Here is a 17,593-nt window from a genome sequence, read left to right as displayed (position 1 = left end):
CTCCAGTTGATGCCTTTGGAAATGCAGAAACTCAGACCTGCGGGGCTACCTTTAGCTTTGGTTTAAAATGCTGCACGTTTCACAGAGAAGAAAGAGAACCCGTGTATGCACTATGCAGACGTCCTGGATATTCACGGTTCTGGGCTGACCAATTCCACGTTCAGGAACGGCCCTGATAGGGCACCTGGAATGCCTTGCTCCTCTCCCAGGTCGTCCAGGGAATCAGTGGCCTCTGGCCAAGTCTTTCACTTAATATCCAAGGGCAAGCGGTAGCCCATTTAACTACAGTATATATGGGTTGTTTTTTCTTTTGAAGGAACTAAAGAGTTAAAATTTTAATAATGCTTGCTATGCATTCAGAGAGATAATGGCTCCCCATTCCTTATTCTAGAAAAGTGAGGCAGAATTTAGAGCACCCACTGGTCCCATCGATCCTCTGTTCTTAGGTGGTCCACTCACCTAATGCGTGGGGAGGTGATGGACATGATTACATGGGTCCCAACTCAGTCCTGAAAAGACTCAGATCTGAAAATTAGCCACTTGAATGTCATCCTCTGTTGACCAAGGAAACCCAGTTACCGCCACCCTCCCCTCCCCACCCATTAGAGCTGCGCACTTGCCCTCATTAGGAATCCTCTGTGCGTCACTGATATTACTAGAACTGCTTTAACAAAGCAAAGCAGAAACAAGTCTCCTTTGTTTCTGTATTGTATTCTAATTCAGGTCCACTGAGGGCTTTGCTGTCCCCTCTGGGAGCCGGGGTTAACAGAGGCCGCACCAAGCTACGGGCAGCAGAAAGTACCTTAGACACTTCAGACGGGGGTAGGGAGATCCAGATTCTCCCGCCAGGGCCTTGTTGTGAGGTCTTGGTCACATCCCTTTTCCCTCTCTGAACCTCAGTTTTCTCATCTGTAAGATGGAATAAGGTAGGGGAACAGCCTAGTGATGGAGAGGGGTTGTCTTTGTTCTAACCTTTTGCTATCTTATGAGCTTACCACACTCTTAGTTCCAAATTCTAGCCCTTTGATTTTCTGCAAGAGTTTGTGTCCACCTAGGGGTTTCCTGAGTACTCTGACTGAGGCTCCTGTGGCGGCTCCTTCACAATAAATGGATCATTCAGGGCTCTCTTTCTCAGGCTCTGGCAGTTTGGCGGACCCACTTGCATTTTCTTGTGCAAGTGCTAGTTTTGTGTTGGTGACTTAGTTGAAAGGGGCCTGGTTTATTTTGCCTTTGCCAGAGACCCAGAGAGCCTGCAGCTACTGTTTTCTAAATAATCTACACTCTTTTTAAAAGTCTGATTTGTCTCTGGGTTTTCCCTTAGTGAGGTTTCTCCACTGGGAAGCCACTTGAACGAGTCGTTGGGCTTCTTCCTCTGCAGTTATTTTCCATCTTGACTTCTTACAGACAAAAACGAGCCCACTTTTCTCATCAACACCCCTCTTTGCCTGAGCAGTCCTTATTCATATCCATATATAATTTTTATGGAACTCTGATCATAACATGACTATATAGTTATAGTCTGATTTTTTCACTTAATGTTATCCCGTCAGCATTTTCCTTGTATTGGTGATATTCTTTGTAATTATCATTTTTGGCTGGCAGTTTTAATTTCAGGTGGTGGGGGCGAATAATGTTTGACGTTGTCTGTAATAATGAGTTAATCAGAGTACATTTGCACACCACGTAGATCACTTCTACCCGCCTCCCAGGTATTTCTCTTACAAACACTGTGGTCTGACACATCTAACAACTACTTGAAAAGCAGGAATGGAGCTTGGAGCCCTCAACCTGTGTTTTGAAGTCCGCTTATCGCTCAGATGAAGTAATCGTGTGGCTGAGGCTTACAGGAAGGGCCTGGTCGATAGCAGTGCATTTACTGATGGTCAGTCACACAGCTGGGGAGACTCGGGGGGCCTTAACTGTCTGTGTGCTCCAGGCTTCAATCCAGCTGAATCCAGAAATGTAGGTGGGGTGTGTCGAGTTCTGGTTTCAAGAAATAACAACTTATGCTGTCTCAGGAAAATAGAGGAAGCTCTTGGAAATAATGGGAAGGATATTTTGGCCATGTGGCCCAGCTCCAGGAGCCCGGGAAGAGGTGACCAGCTAGCCCTACCACATCACCACCACCGCTGCCACACTTTTGGACATTTTATTTACCTGTGTGTTTTCTTGTTCCTTATCTGCTGGTCCTACTAGAATGAAAGCTCTCTGAGGACAGTTTTGCTTGATCGCTCTGTGCCTAGCACCTGGAGTAGGGCCTGGCATAGCACAGCTGTTGACATGTGACATGAGGCTGTTGACCCAGAGCCACCCAGGGTCCTTGGCAGCGGAATGCACCAGGGGTCACGCTGGTGCCTCTTGGAGCTTTGTTTCAGTTCGGTTCTCGCCCCTGAGTGTCAGCCTGTATATCCTCCTGGACATCCCCGCTGGGCTGACTGAGGGGCACCTGAAATGGCCCAGTGTGTCCAGAGGAAACAGTCTCCTTCTCTTGGCGAGGGACACCACCTGCCACCCAGCTGCTCACGCCAGAGCACTGGGTCAACAAGCCCTGGCCGTCCTACCCCCAGAAGGTCCTCGATTCCATCCACTTCTCTCCGTCCCAACCTCCGCCCTCCACTCTGTGGTTCAGGCCACCTCTCCCGTGTCCACAGTGTGGCGATGCCAGGCTTCCTGCCAGCAGGAATGGGTCCTTCTCCTCGCCATGGGCAGGCCCAGCCCATTCTGAGCTGATCTCTTCCAGCTCCTCCAGATTGACTTGTTGAGACGCTGCTTCTTGACCTCCCAGGTCCGACCTAGGTGTGCCCTTCGCGCACACACACACCCCACTCCCCACACCCTGTGTCTGTTTACCTCTGTTATAACTACAGTAAGTCCCCTACATACGAACGAGTTCTGTTCCGAGAGCGCGTTCATAAATCCAGTTTATTCATAAGTCCGATGAAGTTAGCCTAGGTACCCAACTAACACAATCGGCTACATAGTACTGCACTGTAATCGGTTTATAATACTTTTCACACAAATAATACGTAAAAAACAAACACAAAAAGTAAAAGAAACCATTTTTAATCTTACAGTACCTTGAAAAGTACACAAGTACAGTACAACAGCTGGCATACAGGGGCACGTTCGCATCTTTGAAAGTTCGCAACTCGAAGGTTCGTAGGTAGGGGACTTACTGTACTTGCTACTCAGCTCTTTTCCTTCCTGGCTGGGCAGAGACTGGGGCAGGGTGGTCTCGTCCCTGATTATGTGCCTGGTGTCTACCCCGGCGCCTGTCACATAGCAGAAACTCGATAAATATTTGTCGAATGAATGACTAAATTAATGGATCAAATTCTTTCTTCAGGATGCTTCCTGAGGTTTATCGGTATCACACCGTAATTGTTCGCACTGAACCCTATCCTGAGATTGACAACTTGCCGTTGGGGAAGAGCCCTCTGGCGCATATAACCACCTAAGTTACGAGAGAACAGAATGTATCTTTCCTGGAGGTGGAGCAGTTTACTAGCTCTCTGAACTCTCCTTTTGCTTTGCTGTCACTCTGTAAAGATTTGCCTGCCTGCAGAGACATTTATATGACACTTAGCATTCGGGGTTCATCAAACCAGCACGTGTGCTTCAGAGGCCTTGGGTTTTGGTGGCCAGTACTGGCGTCCAGAATCTGTGTTGGGTTGAGTAGCCGTCCGGCTGGCATCCCAAGCTTTACACACCCAGCCCCGAGCATGGAGCAGGGGACCCCCCTCCACCCCAGCCCTTTCCTTCCCCCGGTGGTGCGACTCCATTGTTCGAGGCAAAAGAAACAGTGGGGTCACCCGGCTCCTCCCTCTTCTCATCTTCCACGTCTGAAAATCCCAAGTAGTGTTATTTCTCCTTCCAAAAGGCTCCTTTGGATTAAAGACACTGAGTAAACATTTAAAGACATAATTGTCCTGATGCATCCTCTGAACAGTTGCCATAGTTAAGACCCCATGTTTACCTCTTTCTCACTTGTCAGCAGATCGCTCCTCATTCCCTCGTCAGTTTTGAGAGTATTTTAAGATGCTTTTTATCAGAAATATCCTGCCACTTCAACCAAAGCACGCTCTCCTTCCCCGCTGCTGTGACCCTCGGCTCTGTGGGGCTACCAGGCCAGCACCTGTCCCCCGCGCTGTGTCTCAGGGACCCTGCTGAGTGCCGGGGATGGCACCGACAGCTTCCTGTTCTCGTGGACTCGAGTCTGGTGGGAATGTGGGCATCCAAAAGTCTTCACACAGGGACTTCCCTGGCGGTCCAGTGGTTAAGACTTTGCGCTTCCAATGCAGGGGGCACGGGTTCCATCCCTGGTCGGGGAACTAAGATTCCCACAGGCCGCGCAGCACGGCCAAAAAAAAAAAAAAAAAAAAAAGTCATCACACAGATAATGATTGAATTTTAGGTGTGATAAGTGCTTGGAAGGCAGAGCCCACTGGGCACGAGTGTGTAGGTGGGGAAGGATGGGGCAGGGTCGGAGGCGGCTGTGAGCCCAGGGAGCAGGAGGAGGAGAGGGCAGTGACGACAGTGGCCACGTACCGTTATCATCCACAGCAGGACACCATCTGCAGTGCAGGGGCCCTGTTCCTAGTCGTGCCTAGGTCAAGGGAATGCACTGACTCAGCAGGGAGGGGCCCGGTAGAGTATGCGAAAGATTCTGGACTTTAACAAACCATTGATGAATTTTAAGCAGGGAAATGACATGGTCAGATTTGCATAATAAAAAAATCATCCTGGGGCTTCCCTGGTGGTGCCGTGGTTAAGAATCCACCTGCCAGTGCAGGGGACACGGGTTCGAGCCCTGGTCCCGGAAGATCCCACATGCCGCGGAGCAACTAAGCCCGTGCGCCACAGTTACTGAGCCTGCGCTCTAGAGCCCACGAGCCACAACTACTGAAGCCCGCGCGCCTAGAGCCCGTGCTCCTCAACAAGAGAAGCCACCGCAATGAGAAGCCCGTGCACCGCAACGAACAGCAGCCCCCGCTCGCCGCAACTAGAGAAGGCCCACGCGCAGCAACAAAGACCGAACACAACCAAAATTAATTAGTTAATTGATTGATTAATTTAAAAAAAAAAGTCATCCTGACTGCAGTTTGGAAACAGATCGGAAAGGGGTCCAAGGTGATGTGGGGCGGGAGAGATGAGGTCGCCTGGTTTCGGCTGGTGGGGGGTGAAGTTGGAGAGGAACAGACGCTTGAGGAAGGCGACTTGGATGGCTCTAACCCAGGACCCAGTTAACGCAGCAGTACTTCCTCCATCTTTGGTAGCAATATTGTTTACATGGTTCCGTCTGGTTTACAAAATTAAAAGGAAGACCAACAAAAAGTTTGCCAAATTAGCCTCCTGTCCTTAATTCGATTATCATCCCTCATTGTTCTAGTTGAAAGTGGTCTTTGCCTTTATTGTCAACATCATGGCAGTAGGAAAGTAGTTCTACAATTCGATTCATAAAGTCACAGTTTTACATCATTAACCCAGATGGCTTCATCTGTGATTCTTATCACAGATTTTATATCGTAATTTATATGATCAACATAGCGATACCTTACACTTGCAAATACTTACATTTTTTTATTTTAATAACCTCTGATTGAGATTTATATTAATTAATTTGCTAATGGCTACTCACGTGAGGAAAAGCATCATAGGCATCTGCCAACAACGTGACTTGGTTGAGGACACCTGGGCGAGGCCCCCCGGGATGGGGAGCCCTCGGCGACGGACTCCCTAACCGGGAGACCAGCGTCCTTCTGCATTGGAATCTGTATCTGTGGATGAGAGCAGAGGTCAGTGGCTGTCAGCCACAGTGACCCCGGCTGTGCAAGAAACAGTTCAAGGCGTGCTGTTCAGAAATCATACTCACACATTCCCTCGGCCAGCCCAAGGTGGCTTATGGTGCCAAGCCCGGCACCGTGCACCCAAGATGCAAATGCAGCTGAGACGTGGCCCCTGCCCCCCCTCAGCTGGCTTCTACTTGGGGGGTGGGAGACTGTACAGCACCTTTGAGAGGATATCCCATAATTAAACAGGTGAAATAGGCAGCCTTCTTCCCTTACTGTAATGGAAGGAGAAATAAATATCTCGGGTCTTAAAGTGTGACCCTTTCAGATAGCTGGGAAAATTCTGGAATGACCTCCTCTTAAAGGCCCTTGCATAACTGGAATTTTACTGCGTTCTGAGCAAAATTACCACGGTATGCATAATCTGCCGGGAGTTCACCTCGCGTGGGTGACCTGCTCTTGCTTCTTGATACTTTTCAGATTTTTTACAATGAGCATGTCTTTATCTCTACAATCGGGGGGGGGGGGTGTGGGGAAGCATAAATTTGTAAAATATTCAACTTGCAGTCTCAGTTTCTGAATAGCCTTTAGCGATGGATTCCAGATAAGACCGTAAGCAGTAATCGGTGGAGTATTTGTCTACACTTAATAACTGGTATAAAACACAACTGTGCCTTTTCAGTCCCAGAAGCATCTCGGCAAAGGTATTTTTTGGGGAAGTTCCTAGAAAGGAGACAAGGTTGGTGAGCTGGGCATTGGTGCTGCAGAACTTCTGTTCTCTGGCTGCCAAGTCCATTGGAAGAGGCTCTGCTTGTTCTCATCACCTCCTGGCCTCTCTCTGGGTGCCCCCCATCCCCCCCCCCCCATAGAGAGTCATCTTTCACTCCTTGCTAAGATGTAGTTTAGGTCCTACAGACACAAACCCTTCAAACACAAAGGCAGTGCCCAGAAGGATTGATTTTAAGATTTAAATCTAAGGGAGCACATGACCAGTGATATAAAATATTCATGGACTCGTGAAACTCCGCTGGCGCTCAGCGTTTCCTGACTGGCTCCGCTCACTTCATTTCCCTCGGATAACTGGCCTGCGATCAGAAGGAGAAGGTGTTCGTTTTCAGAAGCCTTGAAAGAGAACCAGCAGAAGGGAGCCCGTTTTGTAGGCTGCTCCGTTTTCAGCACCCACGCCAAGATGCCCCTGCTCCCGGGTGCTGCTGAGGGGTGGTCGGAAGTTTCAGTCGGGATTTAGGAAAACCTTCTCTGCTGGAGAATATCCCCATCAACCCCCATCAGCCTTGCATCTGAGGATCCAGAAGTAAAGAGGGACATCATCAGTTTTGAGAGCTGCTCTTTTTTTGGCCGCACCGCGTGGCATGTGGGATATCAGTTCCCCGACCAGGGATCGAACCTGCGCCCCCTGCATTGGAAGCGCAGAGTCTTAACCACTGGACCGCCAGGGAAGTCCCGAGAGCTGCTTTTTAATGTTTCTCCATAAGACTGAAATAGTGAGCCTGTCCTTTGTGCCTGTCAAGCTGTTTTAAGTGAGGACACGCTCTCAGTTAAAACCGGACAACACTGTTCTTTCCATTCTTTTTCTTTCTTCCCCGTCTGTCCCCCGATCAAGGCTGTGTAGTAAGCACTCCTGGCAAAAAGTGACAACATCTTGTGATTAGTTAGAAATATCCCTTGCTTCTCATACCAAGCTTTTCACCGGCATGCATCCTGGTGGCATTTTTGAAGGCTGTGCGATGTGGCCGCCCCAGCCTGCTCCTGTGAGGCTGATCCAGTCCGTGTCTTCTGGTCGCCCGGTGTTGGCAGCTGCCGGTGACCAGGCCCCTCCAGAGAGAACTCTTACCTCGGAGCCCCCCTTTGCATGTTTTCAGTTGACCTTCCTGAAACATCTTCATTCACACGTGAGAATCAACCACCAGCACCAAAACGGACAAGAGAGGGACCAGGGCCGTGGCCGTGGGATGAAACTGTGGGTTACAGGTGCCCCCCTGTCCCCTCTCCTGGGCTGCAGGACCAGAGCTGGTCCAGAGCAGCCTCGGGGGACAAGGGACAGTCACGCTCTGACCAGTGCTGGGGTAACTGCAACCCAGACGAGCCAGCAACCTCTCCACCCTCCTTGACCAGCTTGAAACAAACCTGGGGCTCAAGGAGCCGATCGTTCGCAGGCTGAGGAAGCAGCTCCACACGTGTTAAAGAAAGGCCAACCTGACAAGATGGGCGTCTGAGTCGCCTGCTGCCCCACCTTCAGGGCTCTCCCCCGGCCTCCTGTCCCGGCCCCCCGACCCATCTGGAGAACTCACTGGAAGTGACTCGGTGACTTGGCTTTCGTTGTGGCCCGGCGGGGGGTGTGGGGTGTGGGGGTGGCGTCTTCCTCTCTCTGCTGTGACTGGGGTGGTCCTGGCACACGCGCTCTCTAGACAGCTTCTCATCAGTTGCTCATCAGCATGCTAATTGCTGTATGACTAATTATGCCCTGAATTCCAGTTGATTTTCTTAATGAGACAGCTGGGTTAATTATGTAATCGTATGATTACATTAGCCTAGAGTGCCCTGGCGGAGGGGAGCGTCTGCCGCGCTCTGATGTCATCGCGGGGATGGCGCTCACGGTGCCATCCGCACTCTGGCCGGTGGCAGGGGCTCTGTGCACACGTGGGCTGGGGTCCAGAGAGGTCAGTCTTTGCGGTCCTCAAGACAGAAGCAGCCACCACCGCCTGCCCCCTTGCACACACACGCCCCAGCACCCCACGGCCCGACGGAATCGGAGCCCCACTCCTCAGCCCCGCTGCCTGCCGTGCGGTTCAGCAGCGCCTCTTCCTCCTCCCGGGATGTCCTGCCCCGGGACTGTTGGTGTGACGGTGATCCAGGGCATCCTCACCAGTGTCCCAAAGTCCCTGCAGGACCACACTTCACTGGTTTACATAAAGTCAGAACAGCCCAGACTGGCCCCACCCTTATTGCCACCATCCCCCTTACAGGTGCTATTTCACACCTTCTTTCCACCCTGATCTCTGCACACCTCGTATTTCACTGAGAAAATACATGTGCTCAGAGGATGACATCTCTCTCCACTGTCCGCTCTCTCCTCTGAGAGTCCACTGGGCCCGCAGAACCCACCTCCCCCCTGGTTATGCGCCTCCTCAGACCCTCTCTCCCTCTGCAGGACTCTTGAGTGTGGGGCACCCTAGACTCTCCCTGGGTGACTCTGATGGCTATTTTTTTTTTTTTGAATTTTTGAATTTTATTTATTTTTTTATACAGCAGTTTCTTATTAGCCATCAATTTTATACACATCAGTGTATACATGTCAATCCCAATCGCCCAATTCATCACACCACCACCCCCACCCCCTGCTGCTTTCCCCCCTTGGTGTCCATACGTTTGTTCTCTACATCTGTGTCTCAGTTTCTGCCCTGCAGACCGGTTCATCTGTACCATTTTTCTAGGGTCCGCACATATGCGTTAATATACGACATTTGTTTTTGTTTGTAGATTTTCTGATTATGCCCATTCTAACTGGTGTGAGGTGATACCTCATTGTACTTTTGCTTTGCATTTCTCTAATAATTAGTGATGTTCAGCAGCTTTTCATGTGCTTCCTGGCCATCTGTATGTCTTCTTTGGAGAAATGTCTATTTAGCTCTTCTGCCCATTTTTGGATTGGGTTGTTTGTTTTTTTCATATTGAGCTGCATGAGCTGTTTATATATTTTGGAGATTAATCCTTTCTCCGTTGATTCGTTTGCAAATATTTTCTCCCACTCTGATGGTTGTCTTTTCGTCTTGTTTATGGTTTCCTTTGCTTTCCAAAAGCTTTGAAGTTTCATTAGGTCCCATTTGTTTATTTTTGTTTTTATTTCCATTACTCTAGGAGGTGGATCAAAAAATATCTTGCTGTGATTTATGTCAAAGAGTGTTCTTCCTATGTTTTCCTCTAAGAGTTTTATAGTGTCCGGTGTTACATTTAGGTCTCTAATCCATTTTGAGTTTATTTTTGTGTATGGTGTTAGGGAGTATTCTAATTTCATTCTTTTACATGTAGCTGTCCAGTTTTCCCAGCACCACTTATTGAAGAGACTGTCTTTTCTCCATTGTATATCCTTGCCTCCTTTGTCATAGATTAGTTGACCATAGGTGCGTGGGCTTTCTATCTTGTTCCCTTGATCTATGTTTCTGTTTTTGTGCCAGTACCGTATTGTCTTGATTACTGTAGCTTTGTAGTATAGTCTGAAGTCAGGGAGTCTGATTCCTCCAGCTCCGTTTTTTTCCCTCAAGACTGCTTTGGCTATTCGGGGTCTTTTGTGTCTCCATACAAATTTTCAGATTTTTTGTTCTAGTTCTGTAAAAAATGCCATTGGTAATTTGATAGGGATTGCATTGAATCTGTAGATTGCTTTGGGTAGTATAGTCATTTTCACAATATTGATTCTTCCAATCCAAGAACATGGTATATCTCTCCATCTGTTGGTATCATCTTTAATTTCTTTCATCAGTGTCTTATAGTTTTCTGCATGCAGGTCTTTTGTCTCCCTAGGTAGGTTTATTCCTAGGTATTTTATTATTTTTATTGCAATGGTAAATGGGAGTGTTTCCTTAATTTCTCTTTCAGATTTTTCATCATTAGTGTATAGGAATGCAAGAGATTTCTGTGCAGTAATCTTGTATCCTGCAACTTTACCAAATTCATTGATTAGCTCTAGTAGTTTTCTGGTGGCATCTTTAGGATTCTCTATGTATAGTATCATGTCATCTGCAAACAGTGACAGTTTTACTTCTTCTTTTCCAATTTGTATTGCTTTTACTTCTTTTTCTTCTCTGATTGCCGTGGCTAGGACTTCCAAAACTATGTTGAATAATAGTGGTGAGAGTGGACATCCTTGTCTCGTTCCTGATCTTAGAGGAAATGCTTTCAGTTTTTCACCATTGAGAATGATGTTTGCTGTGGGTTTGTCGTATATGGCCTTTAATATGTTGAGGTAGGTTCCCTCTATGCCCACTTTCTGGAGACTTTTTATCATAAATGGGTGTTGAATTTTGTCAAAAGCTTTTTCTGCATCTATTGAGATGATCATATGGTTTTTATTCTTCCATTTGTTAATATGGTGTATCGCATTGATTGATTTGCGTATATTGAAGAATCCTTGCATCCCTGGGGTAAATCCCACTTGATCATGGTGTATGATCCTTTTAATGTGTTGCCTGATTCTGTTTGCTAGTATTTTGTTGAGGATTTTTGCATCTATATTCATCAGTGATATTGGTCTGTACTTTTCTTTTTTTTGTAATATCTTTGTCTGGTTTTGGTATCAGGGTGATGGTGGCCTCATACAATGAGTTTGGGAGTGTTCCTTCCTCTGCAATTTTTGGAAGAGTTTGAGAAGGATGGGTGTTAGCCCTTCTCTAAATGTTTGATAGAATTCACCTGTGAAGCCATCTGGTCCTGGACTTTTGTTTGTTGGAAGATTTTTAATCACAGTTTCAATTTCATTACTTGTGATTGGTCTGTTCATATTTGCTGTTTCTTCCTGGTTCAGTCTTGGAAGGTTATACCTTTCTAAGAATTTGTCCATTTCTTCCAGGTTGTTCATTTTATTGGCATAGAGTTGCTTGTAGTAGTCTCTTAGGATGCTGTGTATTTCTGCGGTGTCTGTTGTAACTTCTCCTTTTTCATTTCTAATTTTATTGATTTGAGTCCTCTCCCTCTTTTTCTTGATGAGTCTGGCTAATGGTTTATCAATTTTGTTTATCTTCTCAAAGAACCAACTTTTAGTTTTATTGATCTTTGCTATTGTTTTCTTTGTTTCTCTTTCATTTATTTCTGCTCTGATCTTTATGATTTCTTTCCTTCTGCTAACTTTGGGTTGTGTTTGTTCTCCTTTCTCTAGTTCCTGTAGGTGTAAGGTTAGATTGTTTGAGATTTTTCTTGTTTCTTGAGGTAGGCTTGTATAGCTTTAAACTTCCCTCTTAGAACTGCTTTTGCTGCATCCCATAGGTTTTGGATCGTCGTGTTTTCATTGTCATTTGTCTCTAGGTATTTTCTGATTTCCTCTTTGATTTCTTCAGTGATCTCTTGGTTATTTAGTAACGTATTGTTTAGCCTCCATGTGTTTGTGTTTTTTACGTTTTTTTCCCTGTAGTTCATTTCTAATCTCATAGCGTTGTGGTCAGAAAAGATGCTTGATATGATTGCAATTTTCTTAAATTTACTGTGGCTTGATTTGTGACCCAAGATGTGATCTATCCTGGAGAATGCTCCGTGCGCACTTGAGAAGAAAGTGTAATCCGCTGTTTTTGGATGGAATGTCCTATAAATGTCAATTAAATCTATCTGGTCTATTGTGTCATTTAAAGCTTGTGTTTCCTTATTAATTTTCTGTCTGGATGATCTGTCCCTTGGTGTAAGTGAGGTGTTAAAGTCCCCCACTATTATTGTGTTACTGTCGATTTCCTCTTTTAGAGCTGTTAGCAGTTGCCTTATGTATTGAGGTGCTCCTATGTTGGGTGCATATATATTTATAATTGTTATCTCTTCTTCTTGGATTGATCCCTTGATCATTATGTAGTGTCCTTCCTTGTCTCTTGTAACATTCTTTATTTTAAAGTCTATTTTATCTGATATGAGTATTGCTACTCCAGCTTTGTTTTGATTTCCATTTGCATGGAATATCTTTTTCCATCCCCTCACTTTCAGTCTGTATGTGTCCCTAGGTCTGAAGTGTGTCTCTTGTAGACAGATATGTGTGGGTCTTGTTTTTGTATCCGTTCAGCAAGCCTGTGTCTTTTGGTTGGAGCATTTAATCCATTCACGTTTAAGGTAATTATCAATGTGTATGTTCCTATGACCATTTTCTTAATTGTTTTGGGTTTGTGTTTGTAGGTCCTTTTCTTCTCTTGCGTTTCCCACTTAAGAAGTCCCTTTAGCATTTGTTGTAGAGCTGGTTTGGTGGTGCTGAATTCTCTTAGCTTTTGCTTGTCTGTAAAGCTTTTGATTCCTCCATTGAATCTGAATGAGATCCTTGCCGGGTGGAGTAGTCTTGGTTGTAGGTTCTTCCCTTTCATCACTTTAAGTATATCATGCCACTCCCTTCTGGCTTGTAGAGTTTCTGCTGAGAAATCAGCTGTTAACCTTATGGGAGTTCCCTTGTATGTTATTTGTCGTTTTTCCCTTGCTGCTTTCAATAATTTTTCTTTGTCTTTAATTTTTGCCAATTTGATTACTATGTGTCTTGGCGTGTTTCTCCTTGGGTTTATCCTGTATGGGACTCTCTGCACTTCCTGGACTTGGGTGGCTATTTCCTTTCCCATGTTAGGGAAGTTTTCGACTATAATCTCTTCAGATATTTTCTCGGGTCCTTTCTCTCTCTGTTCTCCTTCTGGGACCCCTATAATGCGAATGTTGTTGAGTTTAATGTTGTCCCAGAGGTCTCTTAGGCTGTCTTCATTCCCTTTCATTCTTTTTTGTTTATTCTGTTCCGCAGCAGTGAATTCCACCGTTCTGTCTTCCAGGTCACTTATCCGTTCTTCTGCCTCAGTTATTCTGCTATTGATTCCTTCTAGTGTATTTTTCATTCCAGTTATTGTATCATTCGTCTCTGTTTGTTAGTTCTTTAATTCTTCTAGGTCTTTGTTAAACATTTCTTGCATCTTCTCGATCTTTGCCTCCATTCTTTTTCCAAGGTCCTGGATCATCTTCACTATCATTATCCTGAATTCTTTTTCTGGAAGGTTGCCTATCCCCACTTCATTTAGTTGTTTTTCTGGGGTTTTATCTTGTTCCTTCATCTGGTACATAGCCCTCTGCCTTTTCATCTTGTCTATCTTTCTGTGCATGTGGTTTTTGTTCCACAGGCTGCAGGATTGTAGTTCTTATTGCTTCTCCTGATGTCTGTTAGACTCTCAAACTCCACATGAGCACAAGAGAGCAGCTGATCCCCCCCAGCCTCCCCTCCCCCTGACCCCAGAAAGTAAATGGCATCACCATTCACAGAGTTGCTTCGGCCACAAAGGCAGGAGTCAGCTTGCTCTCCTTTCCCTCCCTCACACTTTAGAGCTGATCTGTCAGTAAGTCCTGCTGACCTCACCTCCAGAATGCACCCCGAATTCGACCACTCACCCCGTCAGCCACCCCTAGTCCAAGCCTCCGTTACCTCTCACCACTTGAATCCACTTCCTCTGCCCATCCTTTGCATGCAGCCCACGGGTCTGAGTGGTCTTTGAGCTACTTTTTGTTCATGTCCCCCAACAGTAAAAACTTTTGAATTTGTACCCCCCATATATACTACTTATTTATTTAAATGATGTACATGTGTAACTATAGTAGTGTGTGAAATACATTGCAAATCATATACTAAAAACAGAATTTAAAGGACGTGATGCAGAGTAAAAAGGACTTAAAATTTACATTTTATTAGCAGTACAGAAAACATTTTGCTCTCACTAGAAAAAAAATTTTTTAATCCACCTCATTGAGGCATAATCTATATACAGTAAAACACTTATTTTGTGTACAATTCGATATAGTGGCCAGCCACACAATCAAGATATAGAACATTCATAACCTCTCAAAAGTTCCCTTATGATCCCAAATGCCGGCAACCACTGATCTGCTTTCTGTCGATCTAGATTAGGTTCATTGTTTCTGGAGTTTCACATAAATGGGGTCCTTGGGGAGGTTCTCTGATGCGTCTGGCGTCCTTCACTCAGCGTGGCGTGTTGGGGATTATTCACCCACGTTCACTGGGGAGTGGTATTCCACTGTGTGGATGTATAACGATTTGCCTACCCATCCACCTGTTCATGGACGTTTGGATTGTTTCCAGTTTGTGGCTATCATGAATAAACCTGCTGTAAGCGTTCATAGACAGTTGTATATGGACATTTGTTTTCATTTCTTTTAGATAGATACCTAGGACTAGAATTCCTGGGGCATGGGGTAGGTGTATGTTTAGCTTGATAAGAAACCGCCAAACCGTTTTTCCAAGCAGTTGTGTCATCTTACCCCCCACCCCCAAATATGTGTGGGAGTTCCAGTTGCTCTGTGTCCTCTCCACCATTTGGTATTGTCACTGTTTTAGATATTAGACATTCTAGTGAGTGTAGAACGTAGTTCACTGTGACTTCAATTTGCATTTTTCTTGATGACTAATGATGCTAAATTTTTATTCATGTGCTTTTGGACCTTCATAGATCTTCACTTATAAGGTGTCTGTTTAAATCTTCTGCCCATTTTTTTTTAATGGGTTGTTTGGCTTACTATTGAATTGTAGCTTTGCTGTAGTCTAGATACAAGTCCTTTGTCAAATATATGCACTGCAAATATTTTCTCCCATTTTCTTGTGTTTTGAAGAGCAGACGTTTTTATTTTAATAAAGTCCAGTTTATTAATTTTTTCTTCTATTGGTTCTTGCTTTTTATGTTCTAAGAAATCATTGCCTAGTCCAAAGTCATAAATTCTTTTCTCCTTTGTGTGTGGGTTTTGTGTGTGTGTGTGTGTGTGTGTGTGAAGTTACATAGTTTTATCTTTTACCTTTAGGCCTATGATACATTTTGAGTTAATTTTTATGTATGATATAAGGGTTGAGTTTCTTTGAAAATTAATGGATGGTATATGTGTGAGTCTTTTTTCTGGACCCTCTATTTATTTCACTGATCTGTATGTGTATCCTTATGTTAATATCATACTATCTTGATTCTTGTAGCTTTATAATCAGTCTTGAAATCAGGTAATATAAGTCCTTTTTCTTTGGTCTTCTTTTTCAAAATCGTTTTGGCTAATTGAGTTTCTATGTAAATTTTAGACTCGGCTTGTCAGTTTTTACAAACAAGCCTGCCAGGATTTTGATCTGGATTCCACTTTATCTATAGATCAATTTGAGGAAAATTGACAACACTATTGAGTCTTCCAGTCCAAACATCGTATATTTCTTTATGTCTTTAATTTCCCTCAGCAGTATTTTGTAGTTTTCAATATACAGGCCTGGCCCATAGTGTTCAGTTTATCCCTAAATAGGTCATGTTTTTGGATGCTGTAGTAAATGGTATTTTTTTTGGTAATTTTTTTCCAATTCTTTGATGCTTTTATATAGACATGTGATTAATTTTTATATAGTAATATTATATTTGTGACCTTTTAAAACTTACTTCTTAGTTCCGGAAGTTTTTTTGGAGATTCCCTAGACCCTTCTATCTTGAATGTCCCTTGTGCCCGTGAAGAGATTATGCACTTTACAATTGTTGGATGGAATGTTCTGTAAATTTCAGGTCAACTTGGTTGATAGCGTTACTCAAGTTTTTTTTGTCCATATTGATTTCCAATCTGTAATATCATATATTTCTTTTTTCTTTTCTTTTTCTTTTTTTCCACACTGGCCAGGACCTCCAGTACATTGTTGAATAGAAGTAGAAAAAGCAAACATCCTTGTGTTGGTCCCAACCTTAGGGAAATCATTCACTCTTTCAACATTGAATATGATGTTAGCTGTAGTGGGTTTTTGTAGACACCCTTAAAAGTTTGAGAAAAGTCCCTTTTAGTCCTAGTTTGCTGAGAGTTTTTGTCATAAATGTGTATTGAATTTTGTCAGATTTCTTTCTGCCTCAATTGAGCTAATCGTATGATTTTTCTCTTTTATTCTCTTAATATGATGAAATAGTTTAATTTTCTAGTGTTAAACCAACTTTGCCTTCCTAGGATAAGTCTTACTTGGTTATGATGTATTGTGCTTTTTAGAATTTGCTGGATTTAATTTGCTAATATTTTACTAAGGATTTCTGCATTTAAGTTCATTAGGAATATAGCACTGTAGTTTTTTGCCTATTTTTTTTTCCTTTTAATGTTTTTATGAGTTTTGGTATCAAGGTAGTACTGCTGGTCTTATCAAATGAGTTAAGTGCTGAAAGAGTTTATGTAAGATTGCCATTACTTCTTCCTAAAACATCTCTAGTTCACCAGTGAAGCCATCCAGGCCTGGGATTTTCTTTGTTGCAAGGTGTTTGTTTGTTTGTTCTTCCATCGCTCCCACACCCCCTCTCCCCATTGCGAACCACAAGTCTGTTCTCTATGTCTATGAGTCTATTTCTGTTTCGTAATAACTTCACTTGTGTTATATTTTAGATTCCACACATAAGTGATGTCATATGGTATTTGTCTTTCTCTTTCTGACTTATTTCATTTAGTGTGATAATCTCTAGGTCCATTCATGTTGCTGCAAATGGCATTATTTCATTCTTTTGTATGGCTAAGTAGTATTCCATTGTATATATGTACTACATCTTCTTTATCTATTCCTCTGTTGATGGACATTTTGGTTGTTACCATGTCTTGGCTATTGTGCATAATGCTGCTATGAACATAGGGGTGCATGTATCTTTTTTAATTATAGCAAGGTTTTTAATTATAAATTTTACTTCTTTAACAGATAGAGGTCTATTAAGATTTTTTATTTCTTCTTGAGTCAGTTTTGGTAATTTTTCAAGGAATGATCCATTTCATGTAAATTTATTAGCATAATGTTGTTGACGATATTTCATTACCTTTTAAATATCTGTAGGATGGGTAGTCATGTCCCTTTTTTCATTCCTGATCTTGGAACTTGTGAATTCTTTTTTTCTTTTTTTTTTTTTTTTCTTTTCTTGATCAGTCTGGCTAGAGCTTTCTGGAGTTTCTTAAAGTGGAGGCTTAGGTCACTGATTTATTTCACTGTGGCCAGAGAATGTGCTTGGTATGATTTCTATTCTTTTAAGTTTATTGAGACTTGTTTTATGGTCCAGTATATTTCTATCTTGGTGAGTGTCCCATGTGCA

General features: G+C 43.9%; 1 protein-coding gene across 6 annotated transcripts in view; it reads left to right on the top strand.

Moving 5' to 3' along the window:
- CUX1 (cut like homeobox 1) overlaps nt 1-17,593 on the top strand; it is a 377,925-nt gene that overhangs the window by 200,409 nt on the left and 159,923 nt on the right. The gene's annotated exons all lie outside the window — the stretch shown is intronic.

This window comes from Eubalaena glacialis, chromosome 13 (assembly GCF_028564815.1).
Source record: "Eubalaena glacialis isolate mEubGla1 chromosome 13, mEubGla1.1.hap2.+ XY, whole genome shotgun sequence".
NCBI lineage: Eukaryota > Metazoa > Chordata > Mammalia > Artiodactyla > Balaenidae > Eubalaena > Eubalaena glacialis.
Note: the sequence above shows the minus strand (reverse complement) of the source record. Positions and strands in the feature narration are given on the sequence as shown.